The sequence below is a fragment of the Oncorhynchus keta genome, chromosome 27 (assembly GCF_023373465.1).
Source record: "Oncorhynchus keta strain PuntledgeMale-10-30-2019 chromosome 27, Oket_V2, whole genome shotgun sequence".
Taxonomy (NCBI): Eukaryota; Metazoa; Chordata; class Actinopteri; order Salmoniformes; family Salmonidae; genus Oncorhynchus; species Oncorhynchus keta.
In genome coordinates, this window is record NC_068447.1 from 43,586,931 (window position 1) to 43,607,908 (window position 20,978).

Below are 20,978 nucleotides of genomic sequence, written 5' to 3' on the forward strand. Positions count from 1 at the left end.
AAGACCGACTCTCTCCAATACAACCCAAAATTGCAGAGTTATGAGCATCCTTTCAAGCACACCCTTCTCATTAACCTGTGGTGAGTTATTCACCATTTTCGATTAACAAATAACGTTTTATATGTAAGATGGCAAAATAAAGAGCAAAATAATTTATTATTATTATATTACTATTTTGCCCTGGTCCTATAAGAGCTCTTTGTCACTTCCCACGAGTCGGGTTGTAACAAAAACTCACCTATTCTTATGTTTAATAAATGTATTGATTAGTGTGTGTGTAGCAGGCTTACAATGATGGCAAATAAAAGTGTGCTGAACCTGGTGCTAGAGGGGGTACGCAGCTGGAAGTTGAATGTTTGAAGGGGTTTGGGACGATAAAATGTTTGGGAACAACTGTGCTAGAGAACCCGTTTGGATTTAAATATTACTTTTGTATGACTGAAGCCTTTAGTGAGAAGTCTAATTCTTTAATATTTAATCATTTCTGCCCTCAAATTCATATTCATTATATAAATAGGCCTGTTTAATTTGGTCTGGCTTAATGTTCCAAATACTGTATATTCTCTGCTCATACCATTTTTAAAAAACAAGTCACGAGGTGTAGGCAAGACCATAAGCAAGTAGGTAAACTGGGATATGACTAAAGAGTTAATCAGGGTGATTTTTCCACAAATAGACAGGTATTTTCCTTTCGATGGTAGCAAAATCTTATCTATTTTTGCTAACTTTCTATTAAAATGTATTGTAGTGAGATAATTTCTTTCTTTCGGGGTCTGAATACAGATTGTGTCCACTTCACCGTCAGACCATTTTATTGGTAAACTACACGGTAATGTAAAGTTAAACATTTTTGTGATCCAATACGTAATATCATAATTTGGTTGTAATCCAGAGAGGTTAGAAAAATATTTAGATCCTCTATGAGGCTGTGGAGGGATTCAAATTGTGTATTTAAAAGAAAACATGAATCATTAGTGTACAATGACACCTTTGTTTTTAAGCCCTGTATTTCTAGCCCCTTGATATTGTTGTTTGATCTCATTTTAATAGCTAACATTTCAATGGCTATAATAAATAGGTATGCTGATAGTGGACAACCTTGTTTTACTCCTCTTGACAGTTTAATACTTTCTGAGAAGTAGCCATTATTAGCCATTTTACACCTAGGGTTTACTATACATATCTTTAACCCATTGAATAAGAGATTCTCCAAAATGTAAATATTCCAGGCATTTATATATAAATTCCAGTTGTACTTTATGTAAAGCCTTTTCAAAGTCAGCTATGAATACCAGGACTCGTTTAGCTATTTTTCATCATGTTTGATTGTTTCCAGTGCTTGTCTTATGTTATCTCCAATGTATCGTCCATGTAAAAAAGAACACCTGCCTGATTAGGATGAATAATATCCAACAATACCTTTTTAATTCTATGCACTTTGCATTTTGCTTGAATTTTTGCAAGTGGACTGAATCTTTATATTTACCACTTGGGTCCTGTTTCAGTAATAAATTAAAGCAGACCTTCTTGTTGAGTATCTGATAATTTACCATTTTTATATGAGTGGTTAGAACATGCGAATAACAGTCCTCTGAGTACATCAAAAAAGGTTTTGTACACATCAACTGGTAGGCCATCCAGCCCTGGAGTTTTCCTGGACTTAAAGGCTTAAATTGCATCAAGAAGTTCCTCCTCTGTAATTTGGCCTTCACATTAGTGTTTCTGTACAGGTGTTAATTTTGCATTCATATTACATTGTTAATCCTTACAATTAACTTTGGTTAGTGGAGATGGAAGAGACTGAAATGAAAACATAATGCTTAAAGTACTTTGCTTCCTCTTTCAAAATATTGTTTTGTGAATCATGTGTGACTCCGTCATTTCTAACAAGTTTCAGTTAATTATTTTTGGTAGCATTTCTATGTTGACAATTTCAAATGAATTTGGTGCATTTTTCTCCTTATTCCACAGTTCGCTTTATTTTTATAAAAATGTACTGCACTTGATCTTTCTTGAATATGTTCCTCCATTTCTTTTTGTTTTTCCTCTATGGTACAGTTTTTATTGCTATCTATCTGTACTGTTAGTCCCTCCTTTATCAATATGAATTATTTTTTTACCTAAATTGCTTTTGCTTTAAAGATGAGTATTGAATTGCATGGCCTCTAATGGCACATTTTGTAATGCTCCGGGTGTCGTGGGTGTGGAGTCAAAATGCAGGAGACAGAGTTCAATGCTGTGCGTCTTTTACTAGCACCAACGCACCACAGGGTGCTCACAAAAGTAACGTTCCCAAACACAGGGGAAAAATTACAATGAAGAAATACACGACTAGGCACTAAACACATACCTCTACAACAGAGCCGAAGGTTACAATGAAAATAATCCCGCACAACAACCAGGCGGGCCGGCTGTCTAATAAAGACAAACTAATTAAACTAATTACACATGAACAGGTGCTACCACTAAACATACAAGGAGGGAGAGGAAAAACAATCAGTGGCAGCTAATAGGCCGGTGATGACGACCGCCGAGCGCCACCCGCCCGGAAGGGGAAACACCCTCGGTCGGACTCGTGACAGTACCCCCTCCTGACGCGCGGCTCCCGCAGCGCGCCGACACCGGCCTCGAGGTCGCCCCGGAGGACGAGGTGCAGGGCGATCCGGATGGAGGCGATGGAAATCCCTCAACATGGATGGATCCAAGATGTCCCTCACCGGTACCCAGCACCTCTCCTCCGGACCGTACCCCTCCCAGTCCACGAGGTACTGCAGGCCCCTCACCCGGCGTCTTGAGTCCAGAATGGCCCGGATCGTGTACGCCGGGGTCCCCTCGATGTCCAGAGGGGGGAGGGACCTCCGGTACCTCACTGTCCTGCAGGGGACCAGCTACCACCGGCCTGAGGAGAGACACATGAAACGAGGGGTTAATACGATAATAGGAAGGGAGTTGTAATCGATAACACACCTCGTTTATTCTCCTCAGGACTTTAAAGGGCCCTACACACTGCGGACCCAGCTTCCGGCAGGGCAAGCGGAGAGGTAGGTTTCGGGTCGAGAGCCAGACCCTGTCCCCGGTACAAACACGGGGGCCTCACTGCGGTGGCGGTCAGCACTCCTCTTCTGCCGTCCACTCGCTTGTCGTAGAGATTCCTGGACGGCCCTCCAGGTCTCCTTGGAGCGCTGTACCCATTCCTCCACCGCAGGAGCCTCGGTCTGGCTCGGATGCCATGGTGCCAGGACCGGCTGGTATCCCAACACACACTGAAAAGGGGACACGTTAGTAGAGGAGTGGCGTAGTGAGTTCTGAGCCATTTCAGCCCAGGGAATGTATCGTGCCCACTCCCTGGCCGATCCTGGCAATACGACCGCAGAAACCTACCCACCTCCTGGTTCATTCTCTCCACCTGCCCATTACTCTCGGGGTGATAACCGGAGGTCAGGCTGACAGAGACCCCCAAGCGTTCCATGAACGCTCTCCATACCCGAGACGTGAATTGGGGGCCCCGATCAGAAACGATGTCCTCCGGCACCCCGTAGTGCCGAAAGACATGGGTAAATAATGCCTCCGCAGTCTGCAGGGCTGTAGGGATACCGGGCAACGGGAGGAGACGGCAGGACTTAGAAAACCGATCCACAATCACTAGAACCGCGGTGTTCCCCTGAGACGGCGGAAGATCGGTCAGGAAATCTATGGACAGATGTGACCATGGCCGCTGTGGAACGGGGAGGGGTTGTAGCTTCCCTCTAGGAAGGTGCCTAGGAGCCTTACTCTGAGCGCACACTGAGCAAGAGGAGACATAACCCTTAACGTCCTTAACCAACGTAGGCCACCAATACCTCCCCTGAAGGCTCCCCACTGTCCTCGTCACCCCAGGGTGACCCGAGGAGGGTAGGACGTGAGCCCACCGAATCAGCTTGTCCCGAACATCAAGCGGCACGTACCTTCGCCCCGCTGGACACTGAGGAGGCGCGGGTTCAGCCCGTAACGCCTGCTCGATGTCCGAGTCCACCTCCCATACCACTGGGGCTACCAGCTTAGAGGCGGGAAGGATGGGAGTAGGTTCGGTGGACCCATCCTCTGTGTCGTAAAGGCGGGACAGTGCGTCAGCCTTCACGTTCTGGGAGCCCGGTCTATTAGACAAAGTAAACCGGAACCGGGTGAAGAATATGGCCCACCTTGCCTGACGTGGGTTAAGTCTCCTTGCAGCCCGAATATACTCCAGATTCTGGTGGTCGGTCCAGATGAGAAAAGGGTGCTTAGCCCCCTCAAGCCAGTGTCTCCACACCTTCAGAGCTCTAACCACCGCTAGCAACTCCCGGTCCCCCACATCATAGTTACGCTCCGCTGGGCTGAGCTTCCTTGAGAAGAAAGCGCAGGGGCGGAGTTTTGGTGGCGTACCCGAGCGCTGTGATAGCACGGCACCCACCCCAGCCTCGGACGCGTCCACCTCCACTATGAATGCTAGAGAGGGATCCGGATGCGCCAACACGGGCGCATCAGTGAACAGCGCCTTCAACTTGTTGAATGCTCTGTCCGCCTGTGCTGACCACTGCAATCGCACCGGGCCCCCTCAGCAGTGAGGTAATGGGAGCCGCTATCTGGCCAAAACCCTGGATAAACCTCCGGTAGTAGTTGGCAAAACCCAAAAACCGCTGCACCTCCTTTACCGTGGTTGGAGTCGGCCAATTACGCACGGCCCTAATGCGGTCACCCTCCATCACCACCCCGAGGTGGAAATGCGATATCCCAGAAAAGAGACGGCTCGTTTAGAGAACACGCATTTCTCAGCCTTGACGTATAGGTCATGCTCCAGCAGTCTACCAAGCACTTTGCGCACCAGAGACACATGCGCGGTCTGAGTGGCCGAGTAGATCAGAATGTCATCGATATAAACAACCACTCCCTGCCCGCACAGGTCCCTGAGAATCTCGTCTACAAAGGATTGGAAAACGGCTGGAGCATTCTTTAACCCATACGGCATGACGAGGTACTCATAGTGGCCGGATGTAGTACTAAATGCGGTTTTCCACTCGTCTCCCCTTCCGAATACGCACAGACTATACGCGCTCCTGAGATCCAGTTTTGTGAAGAACTGCGCTCCGTGGAACGATTCCACCGCCGTAGCGATGAGAGGTAGAGGGTAACTATACCCCACTGTGATGGCGTTTAGACCTCTATAATCGATACACGGACGCAAACCTCCCTCCTTTTTCCTCACAAAAAGAAACTCGAGGAGACGGGTGAAATGGAGGGCCGAATGTACCCCTGTCCCAGCGACTCCGTGACATATGTCTCCATTGCCAACGTCTCCTCCTGGGACAGTGGGTACACGTGACTCTTGGGAAGCGCAGCGTCTACCTGGAGATCTATCGTACAATCCCTTCCCGGTCGATAAGGTGGTAATTTAGTCGCTTTCACTTTACTGAAAGCGATTGCCAAATCGGCATACTCGGGGGAATGCACACCGTGGAACCCTGGTCTGGACTCTCCACCGACGTGGCACCGATGGAAACTCCCAAACACCTTCCAGAACACTCCTCTGACCACCCCTGGAGAACCCCTGTCTCCACGAAATTTTAGGATTGTGCCGGGCCAGCCAGGAGTCCCCAGCACCACTGGAAACGCAGGCGAATCAATAATAAAAAAACTGATACGCTCCCTATGATTCCCCTGCGTCACCATGTCCAGTGGGACCGTGGTCTCCCGACCATCCCTGACCTAATGGCCGGCTATCTAGGGAGTGCACGGGGAAAGGAGAATCTATCGGCACCAGCGGAACCCCTAACTTAAGGGCGAGTCCGCGATCCATAAAGTTCCCAGCTGCGCCTGAATCAACTAGCGCCCTATGCTGGGAAGAGGGAAAAAGTGAAGGAAAGAGATTAAGACAAACATATGGCCAACAAGGGATTCTGGGTGAGTCTGATGCTGACTCACCTGGGGTGACCGAGAAGCGTTCCGCCTGCCATCTCTACTCCCAGACGGACCCCCAGCACCGATCAGACGTGTGCCCTCTCCGACCACAGTTGGTGCAGGAAGGCCGCCTCCTCCGGTACCCTCGGTGTAGCCCCTCCCAACTCCATGGGAATGGGAGCGGAGGGGCTGGGTGGTGGAACGCACAGAACCCTCTCTGAACGCCGCGGGCAGCCAGCAGATTATCCAGTCGAATGGACATGTCGATCAGCTGATCCAGTGACAGAGTGGTGTCCCGACACGCTAACTCCCGGCGGACGTCCTCTCGGAGACTACACCTGTAGTGGTCCATAAGGGCCCTGTCGTTCCACCCAGATCCGGCTGCCAAGGTCCGGAACTCCAGCGCGTAATCCTGGGCGCTCCTCTTCTCCTGCCTGAGATGAAATAGTCGTTCTCCCACCGCTCGGCCGTCTAGAGGGTGATCAAACACGGCACGGAAACGGCAGGAAAACTCTGTGTAGTGCTCCCGCTGAGTCTGGGCCATTCCAGACTGCGTTCGCCCACTCCAGAGCACGACCCGTGAGGCAGGAGATGAGGACACTCACCCTCTCTGCTCCTGAGGGAGTGGGTCTGATGGTGGCCAGGTATAGCTCCAGCTGAAGCAGAAACCCCTGGCAACCCGCCGCCGCTCCATCATAAGCCCTCGGTAGCGTCAGACGGAGGGTGCTGGCGTCGGGAGATGGGGAGTCCGGAACCGTGGGTGCCGAAGGTGGAGAGAGGAGACCACTCCTCTCCCATCTTTCCATTCTCTCCATTACTTGATCCATCGCGGATCCGATCCGATGGAGGACGGTGGTGTGGTGGAGAACCCGTTCCTCCATCGATGGGAGAGGGTTGGCTGCTGCTCCTGCTGACTCCATCAATCTAATTGGTGCGGGATTCTGTAATGCTCCGGGTGTCGTGGGTGTGGAGTCAAAATGCAGGAGACAGAGTTCAATGCTGTGCGTCTTTTACTAGCACCAACGCACCATAGGGTGCTCACAAAAGTAACGTTCCCAAACACAGGGGAAAAATTACAATGAAGAAATACACGACTAGGCACTAAACACGTACCTCTACAACAGAGCCGAATGTTACAATGAAAATAATCCCGCACAACAACCAGGCGGGTCGGCTGTCTAATAAAGACAAACTAATTAAACTAATTACACATGAACAGGTGCTACCACTAAACATACAAGGAGGAGAGGAAAAACAATCAGTGGCAGCTAATAGGCCGGTGATGACGACCGCCGAGCGCCACCCGCCCGGGAAGGGGAAACACCCTCGGTCGGACTCGTGACACATTTAAAAGTTTCCCATACAATAAGGAGAACTGCTGTACCTACTGTATATTATTTTAGAAAAAGTCAGTTGTATATTCTGGTTAAAAACACCTTGTCATCCAATAGGCTTATAATTACATTTCCAATATCTTTGCCCATGTGAAACTTCTGTAAGGGTAATGTATATGCCAATTATCTGATGGTCCAACAGCATTCTGTCCTCTATCAACACTTTTTTTTTTACATCTGGTGCTAGCGAGAATGACATAAAAAAGTAGTCAAGATGACTAGCAAATGAATTACTTTAAAATCATACAATGTGATTTGCTGGATTTTTGTTTTCGATTCTGTCTCTCACAGTTGAAGTGTACCTATGATAAAAATTACAGACCTCTACATGCCTTGTAAGTAGGAAAACCTGCAAAATCGGCAGTGTATCAAATACTTGTTCTCCCCACTGTATGTCCCTTCCATTTTCAGTCATTTAGAGCATTTACACTGTAATGAACTTTGATTATCTTACAGTAACAATTATCTAAATATAGATACATTTGTTTGAATAACCAAATGATAGAATCAGAATCAGACAGACAATTCCTTTCTATCAGTCCCACACAATATGATATGGCTGTAAGAAAGTTAAATGTAACAGAGTAACTAAGAGAGTAACTAAGAAGTTCAGTGGAGGTAGTGATAGAGGTAAAAGAATGACAATGAAGAGGGAGAGAAGGGGGGCGAAGGAAAGAAAGAGTGCCGGATAGGATAGAAAGAAAGGAGCCGTAATGACGTGGCAAAGGGTTGTGTATCGGAGAGGGAGGAGGGGGTAGAGTGAAACAGAGAGGGATAGACTGCTTATAAGCACGCTACAGTTCACTTCACCGCTAGCCTGGAGAGAGAGAACACCACGACTGAGTAGCAGAGCAAGAGAGCGAGAGAGCGAGATAGACAGAGAGGGGGAGAGAGCTTTCTCTTCCTACCTCCAACAGAGTAAGTACCCACCATACATTGTATCTTTCTCAAAACTATTCAGCTGCTTCTGTTCTATTCTATTCTCTCTGAATGCATAGGCATTCTGCAGAGAACAGAACATTTGTATTGTATTATTTTCTTGATGTTTTTTTTTTAAAGATTTAAACTTGGTGAATTTTCTTTTATCAAAATTAGATCAATCAAACCCTAAGAAAGAGTTTATCTTCCAGTACCTTGAGCTGAAAATAGAGTCTTATCAAGTTCATACAACAGCTACTGCTTCTGATAAAATGTTTAGCACTCTGGGACAACTCTCATGGGTAGCAGCTTTTTGCCTGGCTACCCAGACTCTTTGCTCCTGCCAAATGCTACGCCCACAGACGTTAGTTTCTTCTCCCAATGAGTCTGGATTTGCGTGCTTCCCCGAGCCTACACCGAATGCAATCACACTCGGGGCCGTCTGATTGGTCCCAGAAGTTGATGGGTTGGGCGAGAGCCAGAACACACATGGGTATAGTGGCGATTTTAAACTTCCTCATTGGCTTTGATACTCTGATTGGTTCGAGACGATCCAACCGCTGATGACTTTGTTTTGTATAAACGCCCCTCATTTTGACGTCACCACAAACGACTTCAATGATGGCAGTCTCAGACTTGAAGTATGTAGTGAACGACAGAGCAGTGGAAACAATTCAGTTTGAGTCGTCAGGCAACTGTGCATGTTAAGAAATATGACATCTGATTTAATCTTTCATTGTTCCTTCTCTCAAGCTTACAGTATTGTCAGTCTTATGTCCAATAAACTTGATGTCCAGTGACATGACTCTTGCTCCATTGATGACACTGCTGGTGAATGGTTCTGGTGTATTCTGGGTTATTGCAGAACTGCTGTTATGTTCAACCAGCTCTCACAGTCTCACGTCAGAATTAGACGTTCATCCATGTTTCTCAAATGTCAAATTTCAAAGTTGTTCCAAACGTCAAAATGCGAAGTATTTACGGTTAAGTTTAGGCATTAACTCATATTTTTAAAAGTTAGGGTTAAGTTCAGGCGTTAACTCCAAATACTTAAAGTTTTAACTATGGATGGTTAAGTTAAGATTTGGGATTGGCTTAAAATAAAAAATAATATCAAAAACATATTTTTATTGATGTATTTGAACTTGCTACCTTTGGAATCAGAGGCAGATGTTACGCCAATCCACCATCCCCGTCCACAACGCCCTAGAAAACCCGAAATCTACTTCAAGGTGACAGCGCTCACTGTTGCCCCTAGTGGTCAGTTTCCACGTCATCTCCCGACGTCTTCAGACATGGATGGACGTCGAATACTGACTTGTAATCAAGGGTGACCTAGCTGGTTATGTTCAGTAGCTGAGGAGAGGCAGGGGTGGGGAGGAAGCTGTGCATATACTGGCAGGCATTCATGCTTTATCCTCTCTTCTGTGTGTGTGTGTGTGTGTGTGTGTGTGTGTGTGTGTGTGTGTGTGTGTGTGTGTGTGTGTGTGTGTGTGTGTGTGTGCCGTGTGTGTGTGTGTGTATGCGCTCAATGTGTGTATGTGCTAGCGTCAATGTGTTTGTGCTCTCAGTGTATGTGTGTGTGCTGTATATGTGTGGAGGAAAGGAGTGCATTTGGGACCGCTATGCTTCCTGTGTGGGGTCAATTAAATACTGCGTGAGACAGAGCACTAAAAGCCTGTCCTGTGAGGAGAGGTGTGCCTTCTGTGTGTGTGTGCGTTTTTGTGTGTGTGCGTGTGTTGCTGTGTGCATGTGTGTGTGCATTCATATTTGTGTGTGTGTGTGTGTGTGTGTGTGTGTGTGTGTGTGTGTGTGTGTGTGTGTGTGTGTGTGTGTGTGTGTGTGTGTGTGTGTGTGTGTGTGTGTGTGTGTGTGTGTTGCACTGGCGTGTCAGATTGCAATGCTTTGATTAAATTTGATGAACCAGCTCAGTCTAGAGAGGTGAAGACTCAGTTTCTGTCTCTCTCTGTTTCCTTCCTGTCTCAAGTAAAACACTCTTTAGTCAATCTACGAGTCGTTTTCTATTGAAATACAAGTGGAAATATAATGGAAATGTGTGCCCTCTATACAGCTGGTTACACTTTAGAATTTCATGAATAAGTCTTTACAAATGCTTGTAATTGTTAAAAAATTCCTCATTTACATGCCTCATTTTAAAACATTATAAAGGCTCATGCATGCTTATAACAAGTTATAAAGCATTACATGTGCAGGCATTAAGTACATTCGTATCCTGTCTTACCCTGTTGGTTTACAAGGCAAGCCCTATCTAGGACACCTCACAACCCCATATTTACACCAATTCACCCACCAGAAGGAACTAGTAGTCCCCAGTAGTAGAACCATAGAGGACTCTTGACAGAGACAAAGATGAGTGCTCTATATCTCCCGATGGCCAAAACGTCCATGCACTGACAGCTGCCATCTTTTCACTCGTTATTGAATTTGAAGTAGGCTGCTGAGTGCCATGCTTTCAATATAAACCTTATCCATAACAACAAAATGTCTTAGATAATTAGCAGTATTCTTTTCAGATGTGCAAATAAAAAAAGAAAAGGCAAAATGATACGAATTGAATGACTTTAAGGGGGGAACAATATACATATTCATACATGTATGAAAATGACATTCCTAAATCCCTCTCATCAATACAATAATCCCGACACACCAATTGTACAAAGCTGAATCCTGGCATAGCCTAATTAGGCCAAATTCTAAATAACATGCACTAACCAGAAGGATTCAGACATTAAAGGATGCCTGCAGCACAGTGCTGTATGTACTACAGTAGGTCCAGTACATGGTGGCTGTACTATATGGATTAGCTGAATAAAGTAGTGTTTGGTGATGTATAACACACAGGAGGCATGCAGCACAGTGCTGCAGGTCTAGGTACAGTACATGGCTTCTATGGGTCTAATGAAGATGCAATTCAAATGTGAAGGGTGCAGGCAGCACAGTACTGTGGGTACACATGATGGCTGTATATGGGTTAGCTCCAGTAGCTCCTCAGTGGAGATACTTTGAAGCAGCAGCAGCTCGGTGGAGTCAGGTTGAGGAGTCCCTGTGGGGATAAAAGACTAAGTATTCACAGCAACAACACAGCGATGCAAGGCCAAGCCCACAGCCAGCCAGGCAGCCTAGTTGATGAAAGAAATGGCACCTTAGTCACTATAATAGTGCACAGCTTTCGACTAGGGCCACAGGCTCTGGTCAAAAGAAGTGCACTGCATAGGGAAACCCTGGTCAAAAGTAGTGTACTTACTCAGGGTTGGGTAGGTTACTTTCTAAATGTAATCCGTTAGTTACTAGTTACCTGTCCAAAACTGTCATCAGTAACGTAACTTTTGGACTACCCAAATTCTGTAAAGTAATTACATTCCGAGAATGCCAAGAGTGTTTGAAGAGGTCATTAAGGCAAAGGGTGGCTACTTTGAAGAATTTAAATGATAAAATATATTTAGATTTGTTTAACCATTTTTTGGTTACTACATGATTCCATGTGTGTTTAAAAAAATAGTTTTGATGTCTTCATTATTATTCTACAATGTAGAAAATAGTAAAAATAAAGAAAAACCATTGAATGAGTAGGTGTGTCCAAACTTTTGACTGGTACTGTATGTGTGTGTGTATATACAGTGGGGAGAACAAGTATTTGATACACTGCCGTTTTTTTTCAGGATTTCCTACTTACAAAGCATGTAGAGGTCTGTCATTTTATCATAGGTACACTTCAACTGTGAGAGACGGAATTTAAAACAAAAATCCAGAAAATCACATTGTATGATTTTAAAGTATTTCATTTGCATTTTATTGCATGACATACAGCCACCAATTGTGCAAGTTATCCCACTTAAAAAGATGAGAGAGGCCTGTAATTTTCATCATAGGTACACTTCAACTATGACAGACAAAATGAGAAAAAAAAAATCACATTGTAGGATTGTTAATGAATTTATTTTCAAATTATGGTGGAAAATAAGTATGTGGTCACCTATAGCAGGATTTCTGGCTCTCACAGACCTGTAACTTCTTCTTTACGAGGCTCCTCTGTCCTCTACTCGTTCCCTGTATTAATGGCACCTGTTTGAACTTGTTATCAGTATAAAAGACACCTGTCCACAACCTCAAACAGTCACACTCCAAACTCCACTATGGCCAAGACCAAAGAGCTGTCAAAGGACACCAGAAACAAAATTGTAGACCTGCACCAGGCTGGGAAGACTGAATCTGCAATAGGTAAGCAGCTTGGTTTGAAGAAATCAACTGTGGGAGCAATTATTAGGAAATGGAAGACATACAAGACCACTGATAATCTCCCTCGATCTGGGGCTCCATGCAAGATCTCAACCCGTGGGGTCAAAATGATCACAAGAACAGTGAGCAAACACGGAGGGACCTAGTGAATGACCTGCAGAGAGCTGGGACCAAAGTAACAAAGCCTACCATCAGTAACACACTACGCCGCCAGGGACTCAAATCCTGCAGTGCCAGACGTGTCCCCCTGCTTAAGCCAGTAAATGTCCAGGCCCGTCTGAAGTTTGCTAGAGAGCATTTGGATGATCCAGTGGCTTCGTAAGAAGCATTTCAAGGTCCTGGAGTGGCCTAGCCAGTCTCCAGATCTCAACCCCATAGAAAATCTTGGGAGGGAGTTGAAAGTCTGTGTTGCCCAGCAACAGCCCCAAAACATCACTGCTCTAGAGGAGATCTGCATGGAGGAATGGGCCAAAATACCAGAAACAGTGTGTGAAAACCTTGTGAAGACTTACAGAAAGTGTGTCATTGCCAACAAAGGGTATATAACAAAGGATTGAGATAAACTTTTGTTATTGACCAAATACTTATTTCCACCATAATTTGCAAATAAATTCATTAAAAATCCTACAATGTGATTTTCTGGATTTTTTCTACTCATGTTGTCTGTCATAGTTGAAGTGTACCTATGATGAAAATTACAGGCCTCTCTCATCTTTTTGAGTGGGAGAACTTGCACAATTGGTGGCTGACTAAATACTTTTTTGCCCCACTGTAAGTATTTGATACATCAGAAAAACAGCACCTATATTTGGTACAGAAACCTTTGTTTGCAATTACAGAGATCATACGTTTCCTGTAGTTCTTGACCGGGTTTGCACACACTGCAGCAGGGATTTTGGCCCACTCCTCCATACAGACCTTCTCCAGATCCTTCAGGTTTCGGGGCTGTCGCTGGGCAATACGGACTTTCAGCTCCCTCCAAAGATTTTCTATTGGGTTCAGGTCTGGAGACTGGCTAGGCCACTCCAGGACCTTGAGATGCTTCTTACGGAGCCACTCCTTAGTTGCCCTGGAAGACCCAGCCACGGTCGTTGTCATGCTGGAAGACCCAGCCACGACCCATCTTCGATGCTCTTACTGAGGGAAGGAGGTTGTTGGCCAAGATCTCACGATACATGGCCCCATCCATCCTCCCCTCAATATGGTGCAGTCGTCTTGTCCCCTTTGCAGAAAAGCATCCCCAATGAATGATGTTTCCACCTCCATGCTTCACGGTTGTGATGGTGTTCTTGGGGTTGTACTCATCCTTCTTCTTCCTCCAAACACGGCGAGTGGAGTTTAGACCAAAAAGCTCTATTTTTGTCTCATCAGACCACATGACCTTCTCCCATTCCTCCTCTGGATCATCCAGATGGTCATTGGTAAACTTCAGACAGGCCTGGACATGCGCTGGCTCGAGCAGGGGGACCTTGCGTGCACTGCAGGATTTTAATCCATGACGGCGTAGTGTGTTACTAATGGTTTTCTTTGAGACTGTGGTCCCAGCTCTCTTCAGGTCATTGACCAGGCCCTGCCGTGTAGTTCTGGGCTGATCGCTCACCTTCCTCATGATCATTGATGCCCCACGAAGTGAGCTCTTGCATGGAGCCCCAGACCGAGGGTGATTGACTGTCATCTTGAACGTCTTTCATTTTCTAATAATTGCGCCAACAGTTGTTGCCTTCTCACCAAGCTGCTTGCCTATTGTCCTGTAGCCCATCCTAGCCTTGTGCAGGTCTACAATTTTATTCCTGATGTCCTTAAACAGCTCTCTGGTCGTGGCCATTGTGGAGAGGTTGGAGTCTGTTTGATTGAGTGTGTGGACAGGTGTCTTTTATACAGGTAACGAGTTCAAACAGGTGCAGTTAATACAGGTAATGAGTGGAGAACAGGAGGGCTTCTTAAAGAAAAACTAACAGGTCTGTGAGAGCCGGAATTCTTACTGGTTGGTAGGTGATCAAATAATTATGTCATGCAATAAAATGCAAATTAATTACTTAAAAATCATACAATGTGATTTTCTGGATTTTTCTTTTAGATTCCGTCTCTCACAGTTGAAGTGTACCTATGATAAAAATGACAGACCTCCACATGCTTTGTAAGTAGAAAAACCTGCAAAATCAGCAGTGTATCAAATACTTGTTCTCCCCACTCTGTATATAAGTTAAAAATGGATGTAGCAACTACTGTGTGCAAGTTTGAGCATGTGTCTATTAGGCCTATGGACTTTTTAAAATTTATCAGCATGAATCAGATTGAATAAATACAAATAAATTAGATTGCAATAAAATCCCCACTTTTATTCCATAGGCTGGGATCTGCACTATGCAGCTGTTGCAGGAGAGCATTTTTCACTGGCTTCAAAGACAATGATTGATAGGCAGCTTAAACTTGAATTCAACCATTATTGGCTTCAAATACACATTTAGATTTGTGAACAGCCATCCACAACAACCACTTTCCGTAAGGTGGCAATAGCTAAATGAGAGAGCAGCAGTGTGATTCACATCAATGCGCTGGTGTAGATACCATAATAAGTGATACCCATATCGCCGTAGACAACACCACTGCTGTCATCCTTACCTCCAAGCGTTTACTCAAGGTGGATAATGTTTGGATGACGACAGCAGTCACACCATTGGAAGGCGTAGCTTGGACTGTAGCCTACTAAAGCCTATTCCTGCTCTTTTCCCGAGATCGATCCAACATATTTTGGTGTGTCATCATAGTGGTCTCTGACTCATGGTCAGACTCGCTCAGGTTGAACAAACTTAAAACTTGGGCCTTTTTTTCAACAGTGATTTGAATGTCATTGAGAAAACTCAATATTAGGAAGGTCTTCCTCATTTTTAGTACACTTCAGTTATTTGGGGAACGCCATTTCGGCGATAACCATAGAGATCACTCCCTGGATCACTCCCTGGCCTGGGCATACATTCTCACCCCAGCCTTGCTTCCGGCTCTTGCTCCTCCTGCTCCTCCTGTCGTACCGTATGCCTCTGTCTATGCCTCTGTCTATGCCTCTGTCTATGCCTCTGTCTATGCCTCTGTCTATGCCTCTGTCTATGCCTCTGTCTATGCCTCTGTCTATGCCTCTGTCTATGCCTCTGTCTATGCCTCTGTCTATGCCTCTGTCTATGCCTCTGTCTATGCCTCTGTCTATGCCTCTGTCTATGCCTCTGTCTATGCCTGTGTCGGTGTTTGTTTCTTCCTGATGATTCATATCATTACAGTGTCCTCATTGCATCAGCAGTGTTTCTAGCAGTGACTGGAGATGAGATACCTCCTATTTTTAACAGGGGGGGCATACAGGCAGGTGTGTGTGTGTGTGTGTGTGTGTGTGTGTGTGTGTGTGTGTGTGTGTGTGTGTGTGTGTGTGTGTGTGTGTGTGTGTGTGTGTGTGTGTGTGTGTGTGTGTGTGTGTGTGTGTGTGTGTGTGTGTGTGTGTGTGTGTGTGTGTGTGTGTGTGTGTGTGTGTGTGTGTGTGCACGCACGGTGGGAACGAGGGAAGAACACTTGTCTGTGAGAACTGAGTGTCCTTGGTGGGGTAGCAGAGACGCTAGGCTAGGACAGCTCACTGCTGGAGAGAGATGAAAGGTGCAGTGATGCATTTTTGTTGTAACGATGTGCAACGACGGTGGTGGTAGTTGATTGAAAGACGCACAGACACACACACACACACAGACACACACACACACACAGACACACACACACACAGACACAGACACACACACAGACACACACACACAGACACACAGACACAGACACACACACACACACACACACACACACACACACACACACACACACACACACACACACACACACACACACACACACACACACACAGACACAGACACACACACAGACACACACACACACACAGACACACACACACACACACACAGACACAGACACACACACAGACACACACACACACACAGACACACACACACACACAGACACACACACACACACACACACAGACACACACACAGACACACACACACAGACACATAGGCAGGAGTGCAGTAAGAAAGCAGTGTGTGGTAACTAGATCAGGGGAGGTCATGGAGAGGAGATGATGACTGTCTCGCTGTCCTGGTCCTGGTCGCTTAGAACAGGATAAATGATCAATCTGTGTGTCTCTCATATTGATTGACTCGGGTCTTGCTCTCAATGTCTTGATCCCATTGCGTCGTCAGGGGACTGTCTGGGCCGAGTTGAATGTCCTCTGTCTGTAATTATATCGCTGTTAGCTCACATGCTCTGGTGCTCTGGTTGGTGTGTCAAAAACATATATCGTATTGGGTACCTGGGTGACAATACTTGACATAGCTCTCCTGTAACAGATGTTGTTCAGTGAACCTCAGAACATCTGTTTTTTTATGTGCACTAAGTCATCTTTTTAGTCAGTTTGAAGGAAACACCTCTGGTGGACAAATGTGTTGGTTTTTTAATGCATATTTTGAGAATATTCGCAAAAAAATCTGTCGACAATTGTTGGAAAACTAGCTAAGAAAGCTATCCCAGATCACATGTTCTGCTCTGCTGTTAGTTGTGTGGAAAACCTACATGACCCACTTGGAACTGGGAACCAGGACTGCCCCTGCTCTTGGACGGAGGGACCGGTTTTCATACTGGCTTTGATATTTTCTTCCTTTTCGAGAAAGCTTTTAGCGAGTAGGATGGATGTGTTACCACGTCAGCACAGGGATGCGTTGACTTGCATTGACTTGACTCAGTAGAGTGAAGTAGTGGAATGAGCTCATAGAAGATGTCAAATCACATTCAGGTCTTTGGAGTGGAGGCCACTGGCCTAAAGACTAATCCCTATACAGTATAGTGTTAACCGATGGCATGTCTGGCTTCAGTGGATTTGATTGGTCAAAGATATGAGCTCACGGGAGAGGAACAGGTCAAATCACACCCAGGGCAGGGCTGTAGACTGGAGCAACCGCTCTAATGACTGTGCGGGATCGGATCTCTATATGCAGTGGCTATAGTGTCCACTGTCTGATCAAATATCTGGCTCCAGTGGATTTGAGTATTGTTGTGTGCAGTTGTCTAATTCGATTTAGTCTCTCTCTCTCTCTCTCTCTCTCTCTCTCTCTCTCTCTCTATCTCTCTCTCTCTCTCTCTCTCTCTCTCTCTCTCTCTCTCTCTCTCTCTCTCTCTCTCTCTCTCTCTCTCTCTCTGTCTCTCTCTCTCTCTCTCTCTCTCTCTCTCTCTCTCTCTCTCTCTCTCTCTCTCTCTCTCTCTCTCTCTCTCTCTCTCTCTCTCTCTCTCTCTCTCTCTCTCTCTCTCTCTCTCTCTCTCTCTCTCTCTCTCTCTCTCTCTCTCTCTCTCTCTCTCTCTCTCGAGGGAATTCAACAATACGTGGTGAACTTTGACAACCCCCAGTCCCATCCAGCCGTCCTCCTAGAATCCCTCCACCACCCACCCCCCACCTATCCTCCTTGCCACCTAGCCTCCAAGGATTGTCACGGGTGTTCAGAGATATGCGGTGCCGGGGCTGTGAGGAAAGTAGGAGAGGGAGGAGAGCAGAATGGAGGGAGGCTATATTTAGAACGACCAACTCACAGCAAAAAAACATTCCGTTTTCAATCTCCAGTCCTTGGTCTGCTGAGATACTAACATTCTCTCTTTTCTCTCTCTCTCTCTCTCTCTCTCTCTCTCTCTCTCTCTCTCTCTCTCTCTCTCTCTCTCTCTCTCTCTCGCACTTTCATTCTCTCTCTCTCTCGCACTTTCATTCTCTCTCTCCCCTCTCTCTCTCAATCTCTCGCTCCTCTTCTTTCTCTCTTTTGCTATCCCACCACTCTCGCTGCTCCCTCCCTCCTTCCTTTTTCACTCTGTTTTCGCCTCACTCTTTCTTTGTAATTTCTCTCTCGATCTGCACTCCCCTCCCTCTGAGTGAGTTAGAACTCCTCTGCGACTCAGTAGCTGTTCCAGCACAACACTAATGATGCAAATAGTCATCCCATCTTCTCGCTTCTAAGACCAGGGCTTTTGAAGTTTGTGTGTCTCTCTGTTTGTGTCTGTGTGTGTGAGCATGTGAGCATGTGTGTTTGAGCATGTGTGGGTGAGCATGTGTGTGTCCACGTGCATGCCTGCGTGAGTGTGTGTGTGTGTGTAATTGTGTGTGTGTGTGTGTGTGTGTGTGTGGCCGTGTGCGTGCGTGTTTGTTTGCAATGCCTTGAATGAAATAAAAATGGCAACACATCCATAAAATATAGCCCTTAGATGTTTCAGCTGAAAGCAGTTGGTGCACTTTATTCTTTATCAGCCAAAGTTGAATGAGAGGGAGAGTGGGGAGAGTGTATACTACCAGGTTAATGGCCCATCTTAAGTAGGGTCCTTAGTGCCTGGGGTCGCCTGAGTGGGAGAGCATGGGCCCAGTCTTATTAGACCCTGGGTCAGGAACAATAGGGTTGGTGTGTGCGTGCGTGCGTGTGTGTGTGTGTGTGTGCGTGTGTGTGTGTGTGTGTGCGTGTGCGTGTGTGTGCGCGTGCGTGCAGTGTTGGGGAAGCTACTTCTAAAAATCTAGTTTACCAAACTGTCAATTACTTCACACTGGAAGAAGTTAAGCTACACTAAAGTTACCCCTATGGAACATATAGTTTACTGAACTAAAGGTACTTGGAAAGCAGTTAAATACATCCAAACTAGTTCTTGAAAAATAATCATATCTAAATCTGAAATATCATAGACTACAAATTGCATGAACAGATCATTCTGGAGTCCGATGTTAACGAAGTAAACACACAAACTATGTTTAAACTTAGAATAAGGCAGGTCTGATGCCGAAAAAGAAAGACAAGTATTGCTTGCTGTGTGTGCTTGAATGCATTTGTTAGTGTGTACATTTCCCGTACATGCATTTGTGTACATTTCCCGCTATAGGATATCTCTCTACTAGCCTGTATAGAGACATATGATGTATATGGAGTGGAGATGACTCCTTGATGCTGACTCACCCCCTGCATCTCTATAGCTCCATGCATCACCTCTCTGACAGCAAGCACTGAGCAGCAATGAGCGGACACACCCTTCCCTGCCCTGCCCTGCTCTCTGTCTCTGTTGTAGAACGGCTACACAAGCCCATTCTTACCCTCCTTTCTCTGTCTCTGTCTTAGGACTGCTATGGTAGCCCCTCCTCTGTCTCTCTGAATCTCTGTCTTAGGAATGCTTGTTAGTCACTCTGACAGACACAACCCTACCATGCCCTGTCTCTGTCTTAGTTAGCCAACCCTGGTCTGCTCGCTCTGTCTCTGCTAGCTAGCCAGTCTAACATAACTCTGCCCTTCTCTCTGTCTCTTTCTCGATTCGTCTTTCCTCAATTTCCCATGTCATCGCTCCTCGCTTCTTTCTCGAAACCCATTGGAGGAGAAGGTCCAAGGAGAAGGAAGCGAAGGGAGAGGACGCAAGGGATCGAGGAAAGGACTATTTGAGAACGTGCTATTGTCTCAGCACTGCTAGTGAACTATGGAAGCTATAGAGGAGGGACCAGGCAGTCGCTGGACTCTAATAAAACCACACAGCGAATTGACAAAGTTTTAAGGCATATGCATTAAGTTATGGACTATATCGTCTTCGTAACCCTCCCTCTATTGGTTGTTACTATAGTCTCATTATTATTGCTGAGTTCAGTTGCATAACAGCTAGATCACTTTATGGAGGTGGCTGAAGACTACAGTGATGATGGGCCAATCAGAAATGACATCCTATTCCTTAGATAGTGCACCTTATTTCATATAGTACACTACAGTAACTTCTCATGAGGAATAGGGTGCCGTGTCAGTCACAGCCAGTGTTTTTCCCCATGATAACCGACCACTCTCTGCTACTGGCCCATGGTGTTGGTTAGTTTGTGAAATATATCCTTCATGGTCACAGTTATCACATAGAGAGGTTATCATAGAGGTATCACATAGGGAGGTTATCATAGAGAGGTTATCATAGAGAGTTATCACATACAGAGGTTATCATAGAGCGTTATCACACAGAGTTTATCATAGCGAGAGTATAACATAGATAGTTATCACATAGGGAGGTTATCATAGAGAGGTTATAACATAGAGAGGTTATCATAGAGAGTTATCACATAGAGAGGTTATCATAGAGAGTTATCACATAGAGGGGTTATCATAGAGAGTTATCACACAGAGAGGTTATCATAGATAGTTATCACCGAGAGGTTATCATAGAGAGTTATCACATATAGAGCTTATCACAAAGTGAGATTATCATAGAGAGCTTTCATATATAGAGGTTATCACATAGAGAGGTTATCACATAGTGAGTTTATCATATGGTGAGGTTATCATAGAGTGTTATCACATAGCGAGGTTATCATAGAGTTATCACAAAGATCCTATAGAGGGGGATGTGTTGTAAACAGTGGAAATATGTGTAATGTAAAGGGAGGGGTTCTAAATACAGTTACAAGCAGGAGAA